The 9,265-nt window shown below is 42.7% G+C and overlaps 1 protein-coding gene across 1 annotated transcript in view; it reads left to right on the forward strand.

The window, feature by feature from the left end:
* Positions 1-2,316, forward strand: part of LOC115467854 (cyclic nucleotide-binding domain-containing protein 2-like) — a 123,434-nt gene extending 121,118 nt beyond the window's left edge. Inside the window, exons 10-11 of the mRNA XM_030199349.1 lie at positions 841-901; positions 2,292-2,316. The gene's annotated coding sequence lies outside the window, so the exon portion shown is untranslated. The remainder of the gene's footprint in view (positions 1-840; positions 902-2,291) is intronic.
* The last annotated feature ends 6,949 nt before the right edge of the window (positions 2,317-9,265 follow it).

A 9,265-nucleotide genomic window follows, 5' to 3' on the forward strand; every position in this document is an offset into this window, starting at 1 on the left:
ACAAAGTGTTGTTATTCTGTACAGTTATGCATGCAAGTGGCAAGTAATTATAGGAGTCCAGTTATAGAATTGCCCTTTGTGAGGGTAACAATATAAAGGTAGTTTTGCACATATATGATAGCATACATGTATAAAATGCACCTTATGGAATCACCCTGTTTCTACATGTATGCATGATGACAGGAACACAGAAGAGAAGCTTTCCTTGGCACAATAGTTGCCTATCCATTCAACATCTTATGAACTTCAGAAGAGAAGCTTTCCTTGGCACAATAGTTGCCTATCCATTCAACATCTTATGAACTCCAGAAGGAAGCTTTCCTTGGCACAATAGTTGTCTATCCATTCAACATCTTATGAACTTCAGAAGAGAAGCTTTCCTTGGCACAATAGTTGCCTATCCATTCAACATCTTATGAACTCCAGAAGGAAGCTTTCCTTGGCACAATAGTTGCCTAGCCATTCAACATCTTATGAACTCCAGAAGAGAAGCTTTCCTTGGCACAATAGTTGCCTATCCATTCAACATCTTATGACCTCCAGAAGGAAGCTCTCTTTGGCACAATGCAAGTACTATGGTGAGCATTACCTGTAAATGTGCAGCTCATTATTTTCATGGTAAATGGTCAATGCAGGTCACAAGTACCTGGCAAGATCCCAAAAGATCTTGGGGAAGGCAGGGATGAACAATGGTCAAAAGAGAATGTATTTCCAAAAGCTTGTAGCAAAATCACAACCAGACCTCATTTACCCTGTTTTTTTCTCCCCCACAAAATGGTGCTTCAGTCTGTGAACAAATCTGTCACCAAAAGAACAAAGACAATTGTGTTTTCCTTATAGGCCAGGAACCATTATTACAAAAGACTCGAAGGCATCTTCCAAAATATATGTGATCAAAACAGTAAGTAAATTCATTATATTTACCACTAGGGAAGCTTTCTTTTCTGCTCTTGCACTGATCATTAGTGGTATCGTTTGATTTATTGTTCAGTACATAATTATTAGTGCACACTTTTGCTGAAAGCAGGGACAGAAAGTCAGGAAAAATGCTGACACCTTAGAAATAAATGATATTATTCTGCAACATACCCTCTTTAATCAGACTTATCACTGAAGGCAGGCAGCCAACAGAGTAGCTCAAAAGCTGCCTGCTAGATTTTAAAGCTGAGCATCCCGGAGGGACTATAGTTAAATGTCCACTGCTGCCAACAAAGTTCAGAACTGAAGCTATTATAATCAAGGGTGCATTTCAAAACAGTGGCCTGGAAATCCAGATTACTTCATTCTTTGACTGAACTTAGCTGTATGATCTGCATAGTTAGGGATAACCAAAAAATGAGACCTTACAGATTTGATTCTGAAGCCACACTCAGCTAATACTGTGGAATGAAAGATGGGGGTTAACCAGAATCAGGTAGAAGCTTCCAGTAACCATATGTTAATCATTCTGCAGATTTTTAGAAAAAGGAAAATTGTTTTTTCCTCAGTTAATAACTTGTGATGCTATAAGAAAAAAATTTAACCTAACCATTTTGCTTGTTTTTTTTATATGTTCCTGCAGTCAGAAATTGTTCTATACACAGTAGTTGAAGGTTAAAGAAGTGACAGACAGTCTGTAGTGATTTTCAGCAGCATTTGATCTGTCTTTGCCATTTTCAGGGCACTGACCATAGAAGTCTGCCTGGCACTGACCTTATTTCCCAACTACTGGAGCTGCTGTCGAAGCTCACTCCAGCCCATCAAGGTCTGTCTAACCATAACTGGGGCACAGACCATAGTCTTCTGCCTTGGGAATAAGACCAATCCCATGAAAATGACAAGGATAGATCAAGATCAGGTATGCATATATCGCATCATATCATATGCGTGAGTTTATCTTGTTGGGCAGACTGGATAGATTGGTTGAGTCTTTATCTGCCATCATCTACTATGCTACTATCCAGATGATGTCGCTGAAAATCTATGGATGGTCCCGGACAGTGCAACTTACCGAGGTACAGGTGCTTCTCCCAGAAAAGTAGCTTTGAATACTTAGCCCTGTAAGCTTTAAAACTGCAGATGAAGGGTTAAAAGAAAGGGAAATTAATATTTTCCTGTGCACTTCTATGTATTTTTGTGTTCGCTGCTTCTTAGAAAGTACTGTTGAATACACAGTACAAATTAGGTTTTTGGAGAGCTGTATTTTACAGTATTTCTTAAGATTATCTTTTTTTTTTTAAAGACAGTGGTTTATATTTTGGGAGAGAGATTATTATACCAATATGTGGTGCTAAAGGAATGATATCTTTCAGGGCACAGTAAGGGTCTTGAAGGCGATGACACCTCCTAAACCTCAGAATGCTTTTAAGTCTTTTCAGCTCTGTAAGTATTCATCATTATGCAAATATATGTTTTACAGGTCATCTTTCTGTTCTAATATCCAAGTTTTATAAAAATGAGAACTTATTAAGGTTAGGACAATCCCTGCTACACTCACAGTGTATGTAAGGAACAGAAAGAGAGAGGAACTAATTACCGTTAGAATGTATCTAAATGTTTGTTTATTTTGATTTATTAATTGTCCATATAATAAAGCTCGAGGCAATTTCCAACAAAATAAAACAATAAAAATCATTACAACATGGACAAATCGAACAACCCTCTGCCACTAATACAGGGCAACTCTAAATACTCCAAATGCCATCCTCAAGCTACCCCTTCCCAAAACTGTATTTATGTCTAAAATTAGGCCGTTCATGACAAAGATTTAAAGCATTATGGTTCTATTTATAAGCTGCTGTTTTCATGCTGTTTATGTGATTATAATGATCAGCCACAGCCAGTACCTTACAGTTCCGCAAAGAATAAAGGAGCTCGAAACAGGAAGGTGTGTATAAATATCTAGGAGTGGAGGAAGGAACAACTATCAAGCAGAAGTCGCTGAAAGAAAAAATAAGAAAAGAATATTATAGGAGACTGAACCGATATTGAAGAGTGCATTAACATCATGGAATAAAATACAGGATATTAATTAACTAGCACTTCCTGCCCTCTCATATAGCTTTGGTATTGTAGACTGTTCTCAGACCTTGAAAAACCTGATGAGCAAATGAGAAAACTCATCTATGCCCATGAGGTCATCTATAAGAAGCAGTGTACGTCTAGACTGTACATTCCTAGATCTGAAAGTCCCATAGAAAGAGATTACACCTATTGAGCTTCTGTCATAAGCCTCCAGGCTTAGCTAATGGCATTATCAGATCTCAATACACAAATGGTGTTGAAATATGAAAGAATACTTCCAGAATCCAGTTTCATCATTAAACTTGGACAAGCATTCCAACGAGCAGAAGGAATGGGTGAAAATCCTTTGATACCAAAAGGGAAGGAAGCAGTGGCGTAGCAAGGGCGAGGCGGTGGGGGCAGTCCTCCACGGGTGCACGCCGCTGGGGGGGGTGTCGGCTCCGCTGGTTCCCTGCTCCCTCTGCCCTGGAACAGGTTACTTCCTGTTCCGGGGCAGAGGGCGCAGGGAACCAGCGGAATCGACACCCCCCCCCCCCAGCGGCGTGCACACGGCAGGCAAGAATGCACTTGGGGGGGGGCTTGGGAGATGCACCGAGGGGGGGGGACTTGGGTGATGTGCCAAGGGGGGGTGTCATGCTGCACCTGGGGGGGGGGTGCGCAGCGGTGAACCACCCCGGGTGGCAGCCGCCCTCGCTACGCCACTGGAAGGAAGTAGCAGAATTTGTGAAGGAAGAGAAAAAAAACTCTTCAAGGAATTCACACAGAAGGGGAGAAACAACAAGTGGCAAATGAATAAGTACAGCAGGAAATATAAAATATTACTCCAGGAACCATTCGTGGATCAATATCAGACACATAAATGGTTAGGGAGAGGTAAACTGAAACCTTTGGGTGAGCAATTGATAGTTACGGTTTAAATTGTTTACAGCATGCATTGAAAAAACTGGTGCAATAGACATCTGCAGATTCTGTAATAAGGAGCTAGAAACAGTAACTTTTCTCATGTCCGGCTGCAAAGTGCTTACGGTGGAAAATTGTTATGTAGTAAGGTACAAAGGGCCGCTGAGAGACTGGGCTGGGCCCGGGACAAGGCCGCCCCCGGGCCCCCGCCCCTGGCCCCACCCCCACTGCCACCCCCCAGGTTGTCGCCGCCCCCCCCTGAAGGGGGCCCGGCGCCACAGTCCCACTCGCCTCTGCCTCCGCCACTGGGCCGGGCCCCTTCTACCCGAACCCCCGCCGGCAGAAGTGCAGTCTTCTGACTTCGGCATGCGCGGCCCACACAGACGCGCTCCTCTCAGCTGATCTTCACTGTACTCTGCAGGGTTTCTGTGCGTCTGACATCCTGCACATGCAGGACGTCAGACGCACAGAAGCCCTGCAGAGTACAGCGAAGATCAGCTGAGAGGAGCGCATCTGTGTGGGCTACGCACGCCGGAGTCAGAAGACAGCACCTCTGCTGGCGGGGGTTCGAGTGGAAGGGGCCCGGTGGCGGTGGCTGGTGGGACTGCGGTGCCGGGTCCTGGGAATTTTGTCCCCCCTGTCCCCCCCTCTCGGCGGCCCTGAAGGTACAACATGGTGGTGGGTCTCATTCACATTACAACAGCAGTGTACCAGAAAAGCATTGGGATCTTGACCCTAAAGAATTGTGGAAAACAGAGGTTATGTCACCTTGAACAACACCATCCCGACTGATAAAAAGCTGGATGCCAGAAAACAGGATATACTAGTGAAAGAGAAAACCGAAGAACTGCATTGATCATACAGGTGTTGAATTACATGGAGAGAGGGAAGATCCTCAAGTACCAAGAACTGAAATCCGAGACCAAGAAAATGTGGCAGAAAGATACAGGAAATATTTCCCCTCATTTTGGGTGCCACAGGTTTTATCAAAAAGAACTTCTAAGTGCACCTGGATAGGTTGCCTATACCTGTTACATCTTATGAACTCCATAAAGAATCTCTCTTTGGCACAATGCAGGTACAACAGTGAGCAGCAGTAAATTTGAGACACTGAGATCATACTCCACATACCCTGGCTTAGGAGTGAGCTTCATTCCTGTCACGGTATGCGCAAAATTACCCATTTGGAGAAACTGCCCCCAGAGAGTCCATGGTACTTCATAGCTGCTGGCCTTCAAGGCAGTTTTCAAAGGAAAACTCTCTTGAAAAGTCAATGAACCATAGTGCCACTGTTTATTTTTCTCCTGAATACTCCATAGGTGCAAGGTATGTAGTTTTGACATCATGAAATTCCCATGCCTACTTTACTAGACCCATCTCAGTCATATCTCCTTATCCCATTAAAGGAAATAGGAAATTTCTACTGGGCTTTTTTTTTTTTTCATTGGAACTTCTAGTTCCACCCTTTCCAGTGCAAGGCAGTGATGGTAAGATGAAAGGGTCCATCCAGCTGCTCTCTTCCCAGACTGTGAAATAATGCTGTGTGCAATATTCTGTGTATAGGTGGAGCAGATGTTATGTGGAAGGAACAAGTAGATGACGGCAGAAAAAGACCTGCATGGTCCATCCAGTCTGCCCAACAAGATAAACTCATATGTGCTACTTTTTGTGTATACCTGACCTTGATTTGTTTCTGCCATTTTCAGGGCACAGACCGTAGAAGTCTGCCCAGCACTAGCCCCGCCTCCCACCACCGGCTCTGCCACCCAATCTCCGCTAAGCTTCTGAGGATCCATTTCTTCTGAACAGGATGCCTTTATGTTTATCCCACGCATTTTTGAATTCCTTGGGGTTGTTGAACCCTCTGCCTCCTCTTCTTATGTTTGTTTGGTTTTTTTGAGGGAGGGGTCATTGGCGCATGTTAGGCCCTTCGTCTTTATGTAGGGAGGAAGCAGATACATTTTCTTCCCTTCTAACCAGCTCTCCCTTTGAGCCAGCTAGTATGGAGGTTCAAGATTTTCTTTTCACAGAAAATTGTGTCATCTGGCATGAAGCGGGTGCTCCATTTTTTGACTTTTCCATGCCCAGAGTAAATAGCAGATGGATGCTACTTACTGAGATTCCGATAAGCCTTATTTATGTGTGGTACCCCTTCAATTATATTTGTGCAGCTGCTGCTTTTAGTGCATAAAACATTAATGGGTTGGTTTATGGTTTATTAGTTCTTCTATCCCTAACTGGTAGATCACAGCGGTTTACAATTAAAATAATAGGAAAACTGGAAAAGTCAGAAAAGAACTACAAAATTCTTGTACAGAAAAGATAAGCAGTCATATCAGCTCTCACACACTTTAGGTAAGCAGGGAAGGACAGTATGCAGAAAGAAAAGAAAAAGGAAGAAGGAAAAAAACATGGGGCGGGGTGAAACAGCCAAACAGACCTAGTCTAGGGAGAAGGCCCTTTTGAAGAGACAGGTCTTCAACAGAAGTTTAAAAGTCTTACATGTTTGTTCAGCATGGATAGAAAGTGGGGGGGGGGGGGGGGGGGGGGGGGGAGGATTTCAAAAAGAAGGGGAAGCAAAGGAAAAGTGTGATGCCTAGTAGACTCAAGCTGAGCATTTCTAGGACTAGGAGGAACTAGATAAAAGTCGTTAAGGGAGCGGAGTAGCAGAGCAGGAGAATAAGGAACAGTGAGGTTTGCTAGGTAAGGAGGGATACCTACATTAAAAGTCAGAGTGAGGAGTTTGAAAATAATGTGTTACTTGACTGGGAGCCAGTGGTACTTCTGTAATAGTAACATACATAGTAGATGATGGCAGAAAAAGACCTGCACGGTCCATCCAGTCTGCCTTACAAGATAAACTCATATGTGCTACTTTTTGTGTATACCTTACCTTGATTTCTATCTGCCATTTTCAAGGCACAGACTGTAGAAGTCTGCCCCGCCTCCCACCACTGCCTCTGCCACCCAATCTCCACTAAGCTTCTGATGATCCATTCCTTCTGAACAGGATTCCTTTACGTTTATCCCACGCATGTTTGAATTCCTTTACCGTTTTCATCTCTACCACCTCCCGCGGGAGGGCATTCCAAGTGTCCACCACTCTCTCCGTGAAAAAATACTTCCTGACATTTTTCTTGAGTCTGCCCCCCTTCAATCTCATTTCATGTCCTCTAGTTCTACCACCTTCCCATCTCCGGAAAAGGTTCGTTTGCGGATTAATACCTTTCAAATATTTGAATGTCTGTATCATATCACCCCGGTTTCTCCTTTCCTCCAGGGTATACATGTTCAGGTCAGCAAGTCTCTCCTTATACGTCTTATAACGCAAATAAATCCCATACCAATCGTGTAGTTTTTCTTTGCACTGCTTCAATTCTTTTTACATCCTTAGAGGGGCAATTTGGTTGAATCTACGAGCATAGCAAAGAAGGCGGAAAGCAGTGTTTTGAAGTGATTGGAGATGGCTTTTTTTATTATTATTATTATTTCAAATATAATTGATATACAATCTTTATCAAGCCTAAGCTTATACAGAAAAATATGAAATACAAACATAATTATATGAAGAACAAACCTAACAAAGTAAAAATTATTAGTATGTAAATATACTCAAGTCCTTATTTTTGAATCCAAGATTACCAATAGTGGAGAAAACTTAACACATTTTCCTGAAAGATTTAGAAACCTGTCTAACATCGAAGTGACATTTAATGGAGCTATAATAAATGTCAATAATAACATTCTCTCAACCCCTAAGAGCGTTTGGTTACAAGGAATTCTGTAAGCTGAAATGGCTAAAAAAAAAAAAACATACTTAACTGATTGGAATATGACTATACATTTACAAGGATATTGAAGATGAAAAGTAGCCGATTGGAGATGTTTAAGGTTAAACCAGACCCAACCTAAATGAACTATGTCACAGTAGTCTAATCCAGTAACCAAAAGGAATAAGGTGAGCAAATGAAAAGAAGTACAGTCATAGTAACATACATAGTAGATGACGGCAGAAAAAGACCTGCACGGTCCATCCAGTCTGCCCAACAAGATAACTCATATTTGCTGCTTTTTGTGTATACCCTACTTTGATTTGTACCTGTGCTCTTCAGGGCACAGACCGTATAAGTCTGCCCAGTACTATCCCCGCCTCCCAACCACCAGCCCCTCCTCCCAACCACCAGCTCTGGCACAGACTGTACAAGTCTGTCCAGCACTATCCCTGCCTCCCAACCACCAGCCCCGCCTCCTGATCTTGACTAAGCTCCTGAGGATCCATTCCTTTGGCACAGGATTCCTTTATGCTTATCCCACGCATGTTTGAATTCCATTACAGTCGAAATATATTCTAACAAGCAAAGTTGACGCAGGATACAAAAACCAGATTTACAAAGACCAGTGGTCTGGAGGGTAAAAGAAAGATGCGAGACAAGTGTGATACCTAAATAATGGAAGCAATCTACTGGGAGAACAGGAGTTCCAAAAAGATTTAAAGCAAAAGACGGTGTAGAGTATTCATTCATAATCCAGCAAGCAACCATTTTCTGTGTGTTTAAAACAAGTCTATGAGCAGAAAGCCAGGTGGAAACCTATTCCAAATAATCTTGTAAGTGGTGCTATCTTAATATGCATGATTACTACTACTACTATTTAGCATTTCTATAGCGCTACAAGGCTTACGCAGCGCTGTACAAATATAGAAGAAAGACAGTCCCTGCTCAAAGAGCTTACAATCTAATAGACAAAAAATAAATAAAGTAAGCAAATCAAATCAATTAATGTGAACGGGAAGGAAGAGAGGAGGGTAGGTGGAGGCGAGTGGTTACAAGTGGTTACGAGTCAAAAGCAATGTTAAAGAGGTGGGCTTTCAGTCTAGATTTAAAGGTGGCCAAGGATGGGGCAAGACGTAGGGGCTCAGGAAGTTTATTCCAGGCGTAGGGTGCAGCGAGACAGAAGGCGCGAAGTCTGGTTTTGGCAGTAGTGGAGAAGGGAACAGATAAGAAGGATTTATCCATGGAGCGGAGTGCACGGGAAGGGGTGTAGGGAAGGACGAGTGTGGAGAGATACTGGGGAGCAGCAGAGTGAGTACATTTATAGGTTAGTAGAAGAAGTTTGAACAGGATGCGAAAACGGATAGGGAGCCAGTGAAGGGTCTTGAGGAGAGGGGTAGTATGAGTAAAGCGACTCTGGCGGAAGACGAGACGGGCAGCAGAGTTTTGAACCGACTGATAAGGCCTTATTGCATAGCTCATTATTTTTAGCATATACATACCAACCTTATTGTTTCAGTTCTGCTATCATTTGTTTCATTTCATTTTGTATAGCGTACACTTTTTTGTGTGTGTGCAGTAACATATTTAGA

This window comes from Microcaecilia unicolor, chromosome 4 (assembly GCF_901765095.1).
Source record: "Microcaecilia unicolor chromosome 4, aMicUni1.1, whole genome shotgun sequence".
Classification (NCBI taxonomy): domain Eukaryota; kingdom Metazoa; phylum Chordata; class Amphibia; order Gymnophiona; family Siphonopidae; genus Microcaecilia; species Microcaecilia unicolor.